Source organism: Seriola lalandi, unplaced genomic scaffold (assembly GCF_002814215.2).
Source record: "Seriola lalandi dorsalis isolate HSWRI2012SDOR001 ecotype SW California unplaced genomic scaffold, Sedor1 jcf7180002054932, whole genome shotgun sequence".
NCBI classification, from domain to species: domain Eukaryota; kingdom Metazoa; phylum Chordata; class Actinopteri; order Carangiformes; family Carangidae; genus Seriola; species Seriola lalandi.
This window is the reverse complement of record NW_019525484.1, coordinates 172,544-186,684: the sequence shown is the minus strand read 5'-3', so window position 1 is coordinate 186,684 and position 14,141 is coordinate 172,544. Positions and strand designations below refer to the sequence as shown.

Here is a 14,141-nt window from a genome sequence, read left to right as displayed (position 1 = left end):
TCTGAATGCACAGGCATGATAATCAATCCCCTCCCTCCTTTACTCCATCAGTTCAGTTCCAATCCGCCTCAACCTCAACGCGCGCAGGTTGGAGCGGACTCGTGCGCTCCTCGGGATGTTTTCATGCGCTTTTCCACCTTGGTTTTTATTTAATTTTTTTAATTGAATCTTATTTTGTTTTGTATCCCCTCTCTGATCCTGCCTTCCCGAGCCATATAAGTGATATCCACTATCCACCCCTCCCGTGAGGAGAGACAGGGAAATAAAAGATTCAGAGGGATGAATAAATGAGAGCAGAGGCGCGGGAGAGCAGCGCTGTGTCTGCCCGACCGAGGAGCGATCCTCGCGGTGCTCTTTTGTTTTCAGACGCTGGGACGGCGCGCGCACTGAAGCTCTCCAGCTGCAGCCCAGTGAATTTTTTTGTAATTACAAACAAAGGTGGCTTAATTGCTCATTAGGTTCAGTTCAGTTTTAATGCTTCTTCTTTTTTTTTTGTCCTCCGGCCGCAAATAATTAGCTCCTCCGCTGGTTTCGGCTTTCGGCGGAGGAGGGGACTCAGTCCAAGATGGTGAGGTGCCAGGGACTGTGTCAAACAACCCTCATTAGAAGCGGCCTCAGCACACACGTTGCATGGCTGATTCACTGGCTGCTAATTATTCTCGTTCATGGGTGATCCGGGGTATTGATGCCACGTCTCTTGTGCGCACTTGGAAACACACAGCGGACGCGGAGGGTTAATGTGCACATGCAAATGATTGCGTATTATAGGCTGCTACCTTCTGTTGGCTGGAGGAGAGACTCGGTGTAATGAGCTGTCAGGCCGTGTCCATAAATACCCATCAGCGTGCAGAGAGCTTTACAGTGAACCTGAATGAGCTGCTTTCATGTGTGCTGAACAAAGCATCTCCAGACCCCCCCACCACCACCATCCCTCCATCCCTCCATCCCTCCATCCCTCCCCTCTCTCCCATCACTGAGTCCAAATATAGCCTCTCTCCATAATTTATGGAAATGGCAGGAGTTGGAGGAGAGAAGCAGAAGAAGAGGAGCAGACAGATAAATTCAGTTTAACTGAAAAAGAAAAATCTTTTTCACAGATGTTGAGAGAAAGTTCTTTGTCTGTGAAACTGCATGAGATGCCGCTCACAGTCTTGTTGTTCTGGCTTCAGGAGGTAGAAGTCAAAGCAGACATGTATAAATGCATTGTTTTTGCTGAATATGCATGATACCTCCCTGAGAAATTTGGGTCATGTGTTATGAAATGAAAAGCTCGCAGCGGGCTCTCGGCTCCGGGAGACGTGATGGCTTGGTATTTAGTGATGTTTGTGTTGCTTGTGACACTTTCATTCAGACAAAGGAAGCGCCTGTGGCTGTGCTGAGCGTGGCTGCTAACAGCCGGGGTATGTCATGGTTGCTGTACAAAGGATGAGATGTTTTCACTGAGCCTGGTTGTTTTTTTTTTTCCCTGTGAAATCATAATCCCCCTCGTGTGCTATTGTTGTTACATGTCATGCTAATGTGGCCGCACACGCAAACGCACTTTTTTTGTTTTTTGTTGTTGGCACAGTCCAAGCTTTGATCACAAAATGTTTGCCGAAGATCGACAGAGAAAAATGCGCCGCTCGGAATCCGTCAGTCAATATTTCAGCTGATGGACCACAAAGAGATTGTGTGAAAATGTCTCAGGGTAGCGTAGAGGTATTCACAACTGATGATCATTTTCATTATTGATTCATCTGCTGATCACTTTCTCAAGCAATTGTTTAGTCTAAAATATCAGAAACCCTTGAGAAATGCCCCCAAAAAAGTCAATTCAAATCAACTCTCCAAAACCCAAAGATAATGGGTGATTGATGATTAATTATCTGTCAGTTGACTAATTAATTAATTGCCTGACTGTTGAAGCGAGAAAACGCCAAGATATTGGTGGATCTTTACATCTCCTTCTGCACAAAAACAGCCAGAGCATGTTGAATTTAATTAGTTTCAGGTAGAATTTATTTTTAAACCATGACCAGCTCAGGTTGTGAATTGGATTAGTGTATTTTTTGCATTAATTGTGGGTGTAAAATGAAATAAATAAATGTTTTCATGTTAAAAATGGCAACAAAAAAAAACCAGTAGTTCCTTCTTCACACATTCAAATCTCCTCAAACTAGTTTTACATAAACAGTCACCTCAGAAATAATACCACTGAAATAGATTCATTTCATAAGAGCAGTTGCTATAATTTCTTCCGTCCATATTTCCAACATGTCCAAATGATATCGTGATGTTTTCAATAAATCTTCCCCTGTGAAGTCACAGCCAGCCAATCAAAACGCGCTCAGCCTAAGCATCAAGGTTTCTTTGTGTTGCGCGGCGTAGCCTCATGAACCAGAGGAGATGGCGTTTATAAAGATGATTGCAGACTCTTGATGTTGTAATTGGGGTCCTGTTTTCCCAAAGTCAAAAGATTCAGTGCAACAACAAAGACGTGATGGTGTTGGAAACGCAGCTCACATGGTAATCTGAGCGAGGACGAGGGCTCCTGGGGTGGATCGTAATTGACACTGATTATTATATGCATCTCTTGATATTTGTGGGTTTAATTGGTAAAGGTTTGGTGTGCAGGTCGTCCACCAGCTGCCGGCCGCCTTCTTGTTGTGTTTGAAAAAAAAAAGAAAAGGCTCAGAGACGCTGGTGGTGCCACAGGGACGCTGTGATCTCAGAGCTCTTGTAGAAATGCAGTCGGTCTTTTTTATGACAACTCTGTGGGTGGGGCTGTAACTTTGGTCGCAGAGGTCATGTCTCTGTTGGGCCTTGATGTTTTTCTTCTGTAAAGCTGCATCAAAACATGTTTTCATCAAGTCTCAGCTGTCATATATTCACTGATCTGCCTCACCTGGTGGTGTGTAAAGCAAAGCTTTGATGCTGGCATGTAATGAGGTGTAAAGTTGTTTTCTGTAGGGGAGAAACTTCGGTTTCAGCTCCTTGTGATCTGTGCAGCGTTTCACATATGGAACATTACAAACACATTATATTGTCTATATAGACACTGGAGGAAAACAGCTACAGTCTGCAGCCGTTTCTATCAGGCATAATGTTTCTGACGTTCACCATCTTGTGTGTTTGCATTTGCTAACATTTGCTAATTAGCACTAAACACAAAGAACAGCAGAGGCTGATGGGAATATCATGAGCTTTACAGCTATTTGGTCATAAACCAACAAATATGGGAGGAATTTTTATGTGTGCCGATGGCGTGAGGAGAAAAGTCAGCAAAGTTATTACAAATTCATCCTGAAGGGGAACACGAATGACCGAACCGAACTTCACGACAATCTAATCAACAATTTAGACAGAAATGTCAACCTCATTATAAACTGTCCGGGAACCATGAATGTCTGTACGTGTCTTTGCATTGTAAATGTAGAGATATTTCAGAGCCACACTGCTACCTATCAGATATAAGAAACAAAAACCTGAAACATAGTTTAAATACTTGTATATTTGTGCTTTAAAAAGAAGTGATAACATCCAGCTACCTATAAACGCTTTTTGCCTTTGAATGGGTTCACACGAAATTTATACAAACTCGTCTCTTTGAAAGACGCTGAACCTTTTACAGCGAGATGTTGGTGCTCCCAGCATGCTCAGGAGCAGAAGGTGTCTCCAGACTGGACTGTATTGATTGGCACAGAGGAAGAGACACGAGGTGAGGATGCTGTGTGAGGGAAAACGGACAGGTGTAATGCAGGTGCTCTAAAAAAAAAATAAAAAAAATAGTTGCAGCAGCAGATGCTCAGTGGTGCACAGCTCATCGGGGACATTAAGTTAAGCTAATTTAAAGCCCTGACTACAGCAGCTGCAGAACAGTGGTAAGTCGTCCGTACATTCAGTGGCACATCGCAAAAGCAGGGACTTCTGGTGGTGAATTCAGCGTATGTTTCCCAACATGTAAACTAATTTAAGAATAGGGTTACTTTACCACAAATGAGCAGGTTCTACTCTCTGATTGGGCAACGTCTTGTCCGTTATATCTGTCAACACTGCATGCAAATAAAATGCAGTTTTTTGAGCATTATAAATACATGAGGCTCCACTGTACATTATAAGAAAATGCTATAATGCATGAAAACACGCCATCACCTCTTATGGAAACGGTTTAGTTGGTGGTCAAAATCAATCCGTTTTTACATCATTAGTTTGCTTCAGATAAGATGATTAGCATTTAGCTTTAAAGCTGCAAGTTTTCATTTTTTAAAGTTCTCATATTTTACACTTTTCCTGTGTTTTATTTGAAGTGTTGATCCATAAGAAGATATATTTGTGTGTTTGAAGAACCAAAAACCATCTCAGTGTAGTTTTACATCTCCTCTCTCAGGCTTCTCTAATAAAGCAGATTTCAGGTAAAAACACTCAGAGAAACCAAATCCTGCAAGGTTTGGATGGTGGGTCCAGGTGGGCGGGGCTTGGTGACTGCTTTGTTGTGACATCACAAAGTTCCAGAAGTCCTGACGGCTGGTTTTAAGGCTCAGTTTCTGAATACAGGCTGTGTGCATTTCTCTGTGGACTGAGGCTTTGATACTTTCACAGTATTAATATAGAAGCTAGAGCTGATCTATAATCACACGACACATGGACACAGACCTTTAGACTATATATGACCTTTAAACCTGCTATGTTAGCACGGAGAAGCATGGATTTCCTGTGTGTGGCGTGGATCATGTTGGTGCTTATTTTCTCGCTGAAACAGAATGAGGTCAGCTGAGTGTACTTCCTCTCGGTGAGCGTCGGTCGTCCATCAGCCCCACACTGAACCGTGCGAACACGTCTGACCACCCACCTCACCTCGCCTCCAGGGGTTGTGGCGTTAACGCAGAAGCACAGAGCTCTGCCAACCTCAGCCTCAGTAATCACAGAGGCAGGATGCGGCTCAGGACTGAAGCTGGCGCAGTGAAAACATACAGTAGATGGTTGGTTAGTAGACGAGCAGAGAAAGAGAGAGAGAGCGAGAGAGAGAGAGCGATGGGAGAAGAAGGCGTTCGGCTCTTTGTCTGACTCACTGGTTCATGCTCCTTTGTCTGCTTGCCTGTTTACACAATAGGTCAAATTACTGTGCTACTACTGTTTGTGTGTTTTGGAGAGAATATTTTTGGCTCACAGGTGTAAACAGCTGTTGTGTGGGCCGTAGCTGTTGTTGTGTTGTTGAGCCCTTTTCTGTCCGGACGTTAGCGACTGCCCCGATGCTGTCAAACGATCGATCGGTTGGTTAAATTGATCGGTTAATGAGCAAAGGATGACAGTGACTGAGTGGTGTTGAGATGGATCATTAAAGATTTTTATTTTTACTTTTTTTGTTTTTGTTAATTAAGGTAATAACAAGCATCTGAGATTCATGAATGTTCTGATTTTCTGTTCGCTTTTCAATCGTGATGTATGACTTCAGTAGGTTTAGTTTTTCTGCAGTCAGTGTACAGTCGGTTTTTCATACTGTAAATTTGTGGGCTGAAAAACCTAAAACAATTAGTCGTACCGCTTCTCGTTTTAGGGTAACATGTGTGTGTGGGTGGGGGGTGGGGTGGGGTGGAGCCAATCCCAGCTGACAGTGGGCGAGGGCGGGGGACACCCCGGACAGGTTGCCAGTCTCTCACTGACACTTAGAAACAAACCTACAGGTGGCTCAGAGTCCTGGACTGTGGGAGGACGCCGGAGCATCTGGTGGAAACGTGAACTCTGTGAAGCAACTTCCCATATGATCCGTGTTCATCTAAAAATATTTATCAAAGCCACACTTTGTATTTTTATCTACATAAGTAATAACACACTTGTCTTCTTACAAATGAAAAGTTGAATTCAAAAGCATTTAAATCATGTAAATACACTCAGGGACTTTGCAGCTGCAGCCTCGTTCGGTCTGGTGTGACCAATAGTATCTGGTGGCTAACGTAACGTAACGTAACGCTGACTCTTCACGTGTGCTGCTGTTACAATTTCAGCCTTATCCCACATATTACACATAGTCTACACAGTCTTTACAGTCTCACTTTACTGCAGCTTTAAAGCTCAAAATTAACGGTTCAGTTCATATCCCGGTTTTCGGTTCGGTACGTTTTGGGGCGTTAACAATTTCAACAAATAAAAAGAATAGGAAGACAATTCAGGTAAGGAACATAAACCCGTCTTCATTGTCAAGTCTTAATTAAAAGAACAGGTTTTCTATTTAGTGCAAACACAAAATGAAGCTTTGTTATTTTTATATAAAAAACGACCACATCACATTCTAGACTAAAGTGCATCAGAAATCAAACACAGGGCTGCAGATCTCTCGCTGTAAACACCCCCAGCGCTTCAGTTATGGATTTTGTTGTGTGTGAATCTGCATGCAGAGGCTGTTTAACTGCTGCAGGGAGAAGGAGTTGCTCCTTCCCACCCGAATCTCTCCTCCCGGCGTTGTCGACGGACACACCGGGGCGATCTCTTCTGAAACGCTTCATTGCTGCCTTCACAAGCCACACGTGTTGCACAGGTAAACACTCAATCAGTAATGCTCCCATACAACAGACTGAAACCATGCAGGTGGATCCTCGAACTCTGCTTAGTTACTTACTTCTTACTTGGAGAAGTTTCACAGCATCATTTCCACAATAACTGCAGCCTCACGAAACATGAATAGCAAAACAAACAAGTCGGATTTCCTCACTTGAACCTTCCTGCTCCTACTTTAAAGTCATAAACAAACAAAACAATTTGTTTGGCAGTCACAGTGATCCAGGGGCACGGGGGGGAAAAAGCCACTTTCTTTAATGTCAGTGTGGCTTTAGAGGAGAGAGAGCAAAGGGCCGCTGAAGACACACTCCTCTGAGTATTATGTCTGTATCTGATATAATAGAAAACTGAGATATGGATTTAGTGGGATTTCACACTAGGCCTGTTTTTTATTTTTTCTTCCTCCTTCTTTCTGTGCGCAGCATCATCAACTACTTTTGAAAAGACTTTTTCTGACTGTGGAGTTGTACTCTTTCTTAAAAAAGAAAGAACCTTTTACAAAATGGCTGCATGTACCTGGCAGAATGATGATGGTGATTGTTGGTCAGGACGAAAACAACAACAACAACAACGACGACTGTGATTGAAGAGAACGCTGAAGCCGAGGACGATAACAACAACAACAACAGTGATTGTGATGCAAGAAACAACAGACTTCATAACAGTCAAAAAACGAAGAAGAAAATCCTGTTGGTGATGAACATGACTAAGATGATGATGATGATGATGATGATGATGATGATGGACATGAGGCATGCTGATGGTTTTATGAGATGAAAGTGTTTCCAAACCTCTCTGGGCTTTTTTTGTCTGTTTTTCTCCCTCCCTCCCTCCCAAGAGGAGAGGAGCTCGGGGAGGGGGGAGCTCGTCCCTGGAGTGTTGTAAACACTACATTACACCTGAGAAATGGGCTAAACGAGGCTGCAGTGCTGCACTAATCAGAGCTGTGTGTGTGTGTGTGTGTGTGTGTGTGTGTGTGTGTGTTGTGTATACACTGTGTAGGCGGCTGTGAATTCACGGCTGTTACTAGTAGTCTTAAGCTTTGTCCTGATTTGCCATTCCTGGAGCGAGGCGTGCCTCATACTCGGGTCTATTTTTGCGATCAGCAGCCGCTCTGCGTCCAGAACATTTTGGCTTATTGATCAACACCCTCATTGTTTCACCCCCCCCCCCTCCTTTATTCAGGCGTCTCTCTGTCTCTAGTTTATTTCACTCCCTCCTCTCCAGCCATTGTCTTTGTCGTCCGCCCACGCGCACTTTACTGCACACTCGGTGCAAGCTGCAGCTGTAAATAAGAGGAGTTGTCACTGTGCATTTGATGAGGGCATTGTGCTGTTTGTACGCAGCGAGCCGAGGACGAACTACATTTGAAGAACAGTTGAAAGTACCGAGAGAGAGTGCGGGGATACGGGGATGTGGTGCATGGTTAGCTCAGCCGAACTCAACAACCCTCTTTTTTTTTTTAATAATTTACATGCTTTTTTAAAAACACTATGATATAAATTCATAATATGCATCACTGCCTGATGGGTCCCTCTATTCTGGCCACTGAGTCCATGCACAGTAGAGGTCTGGTGTAGATATAAATCATCTGTGTGAGTTTTTATTCAATTATATTTCATCACTTTTTCTGTAGCAATTCATCAAACACATAATAAAACAAAAACACTGAAAAAAATACTTTCAGAGCTGATTATGAACTCTGGTCCTTTCTAAGTGCTTTATTAGTTGTAACTAATGGTTTTTATTAATAGTCAATTATTATTTACACATGATTTATAACCCATTAGTAAGAGCAGCTTTTCCAGGTTGCGAAAGTGTCGCTGGAGTCATCAATAGTCATGTCATGAATAAATGGTAATAAGTCATTAATAATAAGGGTAATAAACCATAAACTCTGCATCACCGCCTGCAGCAGCCATCACATGGTTGGCAAGTCGTCTGCAGTTAAAATGTGAAGTTATTATAAAAATTCATTAAGTCTGCAGTTGTAAATGTAAATTAGTTCACAGCAGGTGTTCTGGTGACAAATGCATTAATAAAACTACACGTGCTAACGTCTACATTATATTGACTTATAAACCTTGTGCACACCGCTCATAAACAGTATAGGGGAGGGTGAAATGAAATGTTTTTTCTAGGTCAGAGGTCAGTTGGGACATTTAAAGGGGTTGACTTGATGAACTGAAGAGCTAAAAACAAAGAATAGTAAGTGTCCTGTGAGTGGAGGATAAACACCAGCCAGCAACCAAAAAACTGTCGTCAACAATAACTTGTAGCTGCTTAATAATAATAAAGCAACAATAAAAGTTTAATTAGCATTAATAAAACTCACTGTATAATCCTAGAAAGTTATCAGAGTGCTCTTTGAAATGAATTGAAAAGTTAAACGGCTGCAGTCAGTTACTTTTAACCACGGCTACAGAACTCTGTTTAAAGGAGCTATAATGTAAGTTTTGCTATTGCTACATAGCTAACGTTAGCATTAACAGCTGTTTACTTGCCAATGAGGAGGAAACGTTGAGAGTTCAGCATCTAACTTCATTCCCTTTATTCACCAACAGCTGTCTCCAGTGGTGGAAGGCAACGCTCTCGTTTTGCTTCTATTTCCATCAACTTGTTAGCATGCTAACCAGCTAGCCCGTCTCGTCACTTTCTGATACCGAGTCACTGTAGCATCCGGTCTGCCCTGAGGAAGTAGCGCCTCTCAGAGGAACGTGTTGCAACCTCTTGTCTTTTTAATGCAGCGATGGTGGTACGTAAACAGCTGCTAATGCTAATCACACAAACTTACAAAAAGCTCCTTTAAAAAATAAAATGAAAACAGCATCACAAAATCCTACAAATGTCTTGTTTCGTCCATCCAGGAGTACAAAGCCCAAAGATGTTCATTGGTTAAGAAAATATTCACATTGGAATCCAGAATGGAAACTTTAGTCAGTGATTTCTTTTGGGGGTTTTTTGGGCATTTTTTCCTAAAATATTAGTTTAATGTGCAGGACATGTTAACAGTCCCTGTTCCTGGCCCTGCAGATGACTTGAACAACACGCACAGCGTCATTGTAGCCTGTCGAGCAGTAAGTTGCACTTGTAGATGAGAGTCCAGCCGAGCAGTGGAGCCTCACAGCACGAGACACTGAGCAGGACGGAAAATGCAAGTGCGGCTCTAATTAAAAATGGATATCGGGCAGGAACGTGTCTGTTATGAGGAGAAGCGTCTTGCGACTTCTATAAGCTCCCCGGGTGCAGCGCAGAAGGACTCGGAGCGTGGATTACGTTTCATCACTGTGGCGGCACAGGAAGAGGAAACAATTTCACACCAAGATGTAAATTTAATTACAGTATGTGCCTGCAGCTAGTGCAGATCATCCTGGTGTAGCACCATAATGTTCATCACTGATCATATGGTAATTAAATTGTTTGTCATTGTTTTGTTTTTTTAACCTACATAGGAAATCTTCCCTCGGGACTTTTTTTAATTAAAATAAAAGTTGCACTAAAAAGGCAGCATGGTAGCTCAGAGGTCAGAGTGCTGAATGGAGGTTCTGGGTTCAGGAGCTTGAGGAATATTTGCGACGGTCGATCTGTTTGGACTTTGCAAGTCGTTTCCATCTCCGTGTGGGTTTCCTCCTGCAGTTCTCCTTCCACTGTCCGAACACATGCAGGTCAGGGGGAGTGAAAACATCAGGCCCCCGTGACTCTACAGGAGAACAGGGAATTAAAAATATGAATGTATGGAATCAGAAACCAAGTGAGGAATTTGCCTTGGCGCTGTTATTAGTCACAAATATACTAGATGAGAACCACAGGAAGCACTAATATATATCACAATATTGACAAATATATGCACACAAAAACAAAAAAAATATACTGCATATTACATGTATAGATGAATGATTTTGTGATATAAAATATACAAAAGGACCAACAGTGGAAATGAGTCTTAGAGTTTTATAAATAATCACAAAAAAACAAGTTGTAAACACAACAGTAACTTTTTATCACCTTTAAAGTTTAAAAGAGGATTTTTGAAACTTCAGGTAAATACAGAGCAGAATTATCTTTAATGTGGAGTGGTGATGAATTCCAGTGTTCCCGCTCTTTTAGCTCTGTTTTTGGTCTCCACCAGCTCCTGAGGGAAATATCCAACAGGATCCGTCTACAGTTACACCTAGTTAAGAGTAAACATTTCACATTACATCATGATGCTGTTGCGCTTCCAACTAGCTAACTAGCAGCTAGCTGCTGTGCCCCCCCCCCCCCCCCCCCCCCCCCCCCCCTTCTTGCAGTCTCTCCAAATATCTGGCTCTTTAGCTGCTAAAGGCTCCACCATGTTCACCACAGTCTGTCAGCTCCTTCCACGGTAAAGCCCACGTCCTGACTGAACACGCCGAGCACGATGACAGCAGTCTGAAGTTCTGCACTGACTAAAGCAGAAGTACAGGCGTCCTCTTCCCCTCTGCTCCATCCACCTGTCAAATCCTCCATCGATCTGTTAATAAATCTGTTTATCCATCTGTCCGTCACTCCGCGCCGAGCGTGTTCTTCACAACCAGGCTTTGTTGAAATCCTGAGAGGTTTTACCTTGAAGTGACGCTGTAACGATCCGGCAGCGTGTTCGGCGTCACTGCCGTCCTTGTTGTGATGTCGCCTGCATGTGTTTTACAGAGGACACCTGTCACTCAAACAGCGTCGGTGCTTGCAGTAATTCACATTAATAGTTATTGTTTTAATTTAATATTTATTAAAAAGCAGCTTCAGTCTTTCTGTATGTTCATGTGGTTGAAGGGGGCGGTTTTCTAGTTGCTCAGTAACCATTCAGATGCAAATTAGGAACACAATGACAAAAGGGAAGAGAAATAAAAGCTGTCGTTTGCTTAGAAACAAGCAGAGCAACTGACAACTGTTCAGCAGTGAAGGACAGATAGCAGTCTGAGGTCATTTGAGTCTGTGATTGAACAATAAAATTACAAAGTAAAGAACAGATAAGCAGCAACTGAGAATTGTCTGTGACCTTTGAAGAAAAAGATTTCTTCCTTTTTAAAACTCTGAATGAAAATCACTTAAACGCCTCAGAACAATAAATGTACTGAACCCGCTCCGGGTCACACGCTGCCACTAGACATAATAATAATAACTCAGTGAACGCTGACACATGGCACAAAGATCTGGCATCCACCGCTCGGTGTTAGTCAGCGGACTCTGTGCATCACGATTCCCCGGGAGTGTGAAGGCAAGAGCGGCAGAAGGCTGCAGGTGCGGAGGAGGAGATTCATGTTCGGACGGCGATGAGGTTTTTTATTTGAACAGAGGATCAGATGACTTGAGAGAAGTTTCATGCAGCGCCGAGTCTGATGTGCACCTTGAGGTGGGGGGGGTTGAATAATTGAGGATGTAGTGAAGGTAAAGATTTCCTTTTGGGTGTCTTCCTGTGATTCGACTGCTTTGCCTCGCAGCCTCACTGATGCTGTTTTTCTTTTACACAGATTCCAGTAATTCAGGGTAAAAAAAGAAAAAAAAAATTTCATTCAGATGTTTTGACAAAAAAAAAAAGAATATTCTAATGGAGTTTATTTAGTATAACAATATCAATATCTGTATATAAAGATGGACGACATCACAGCTCCCTGAAAGTGAAGCCTAAAAATCTCAGTCGCCCCCTGGTGGCTGGTCATAAACCCCGCCCCCTTCATGTTAGCCAACAAGTCAAAATACACGTCAAATAAAATGGTTTCCGTCACTTGTTGTTGGTTTTTGTGATAAGTTTGGTTTTTAATTAGTAAGTTGATGCTTGATTCGGCATGAAGTGAAGTGCAGGAAGTAGATATCTGTCGCACAGGTTTCGATTAATATTTCTTTCATTTATTTTGTGACACAGATCGACAAACTCAAACTGGAGTTACCTCCAAATAACTTTTCCACATTTATTTGGCCTGATCTCAGCGCTGGATATTCGTTTGCAGAGAGCGGCGCCCGAGGTGTGTAACAGCTTTGATGTGTTACTTGTTTTACTTATAAAAAGCAGCAGACTATTGAGTCTTTCTTCAACTTTGTTCAGTGTCGTCATGTTTGTTGTTACCGCCGTCACAAACCTGAAGGAGAAAATACAAGCAGCCGAGCCACGACATGTAAGGAGGTGCAGATCAGCTCCGGCAGCGGCGTGTGCAACATCTAACTATAAATCAAGTATAACTCGAGCTTATGTTTGTGGAGGCTGCGGTGGTGGATGGGCTTAATGCAGGACACCAGAGTTCACCCCTGGTTGCAGAGCTGCAGTTAATAATTGCTTTTTCATTAACCGCAATCACGATGTAGATACTGACGGCAGGAATTTAAATTGGACTGAAAATATAAAAACGTGTCACTGAAAGAAATCCTCTGGATTTTTCATAATTGCAAACTGCATATTATCAAAAATGAAATTAACAGGGAAACGGTGAATCTCCTCTTCTTTCTTCTTCTGTGGTGCTCCCCCGACAACTCATTTTTCCAACACAGGCAATTACATTTTACGATTGATTGTGTTATAAGTGTGTGTGTGTGTGTGTGTCAGTGGCCTTACATCATCTATATCCTGGCACTCATTGATCGGTGTATCTTCCAGCATGTGGCTGCAGGGGTGTGTTTGACTGTGTGTTATTGTTGTTGTTGATTCTGTGTGTGTGTGTGTGTGTGTGTGTGTGTGTGTGTGTGTGGGGACTGATATATGACACCACAGACATGAGGTCATAGCTCTGAGCCCCATCAGTCCCACCTGGGCGTTCTTCAAAAGGGTTTCACATTACATAACCCAAGGAGGTGTGTGTGTGTGTGTGTGTGTGTGTGTGTGTGTGTGTGTGTGCTCTAAGTTTGGAAACTACAGTTCCCATAGTGCTTTGGTGCAACTTGTATCCAGATTTCTGGACATGGCAACCTTACAGCCTGTGGGTGAAGTGGTGGCACCTTTTCACCACACCCCTGCATTTTGTTTGTTTCTTTTGTTGTTGTTTGTTTCTTCACTTCCTCAAACCCTGGGAAGGTCGTATCTTCACATCCATCTGGTTCACGACCCAGCAGCTCTCGTTCTTTTACCCGCTGATGTTTCAGCTGATTAGATCATAAAGACTATAAACTGTGACGTTTTCATTTTTACTGGACTATGAGAAAAGGTTTGTCTCAACCATCAGACTCTGTGTAGACTCTATAAAACTCCCTCCAACCCAGGGGACAAACCTCCAGACTGCTCTGTCATCAAGCTAAAAACACCACTGTTATTTTTGGGTCCTGGAAAGTTTGACATTTTTGAGACGGAGGATCTTCACCCGACGGCGACACTCTGCCATTTGGCAGATGCTTTTATCCAAAGTGCCTCTCGGCATCATGACTGCATACATTTGAAGCTTGGATTGCCCCAGTGGGATTTGAACCTACAACCTCTGCTGCATTAGTGCTTCGTTCTGTCTCACAGTCGACGTTCCTTCAGTCCCTGCTCCTCTTCTGCTTTTTAGTCTTTGTCAAACACTGAGTGTGTGGAGCTGGTTTCCAGAGTAAATAAAATTAAGCGGTGATGGAACAAGAAGACATTTAATTTAAAGTATTTTTGTACGTATCAAATGAAATCGACCCCCCCC

At 42.8% G+C, this 14,141-nt stretch overlaps 1 protein-coding gene across 1 annotated transcript in view; it reads left to right on the top strand.

Moving 5' to 3' along the window:
• Positions 1-14,141, top strand: part of mmp24 (matrix metallopeptidase 24) — a 72,205-nt gene that overhangs the window by 489 nt on the left and 57,575 nt on the right. The window lies entirely within an intron of this gene.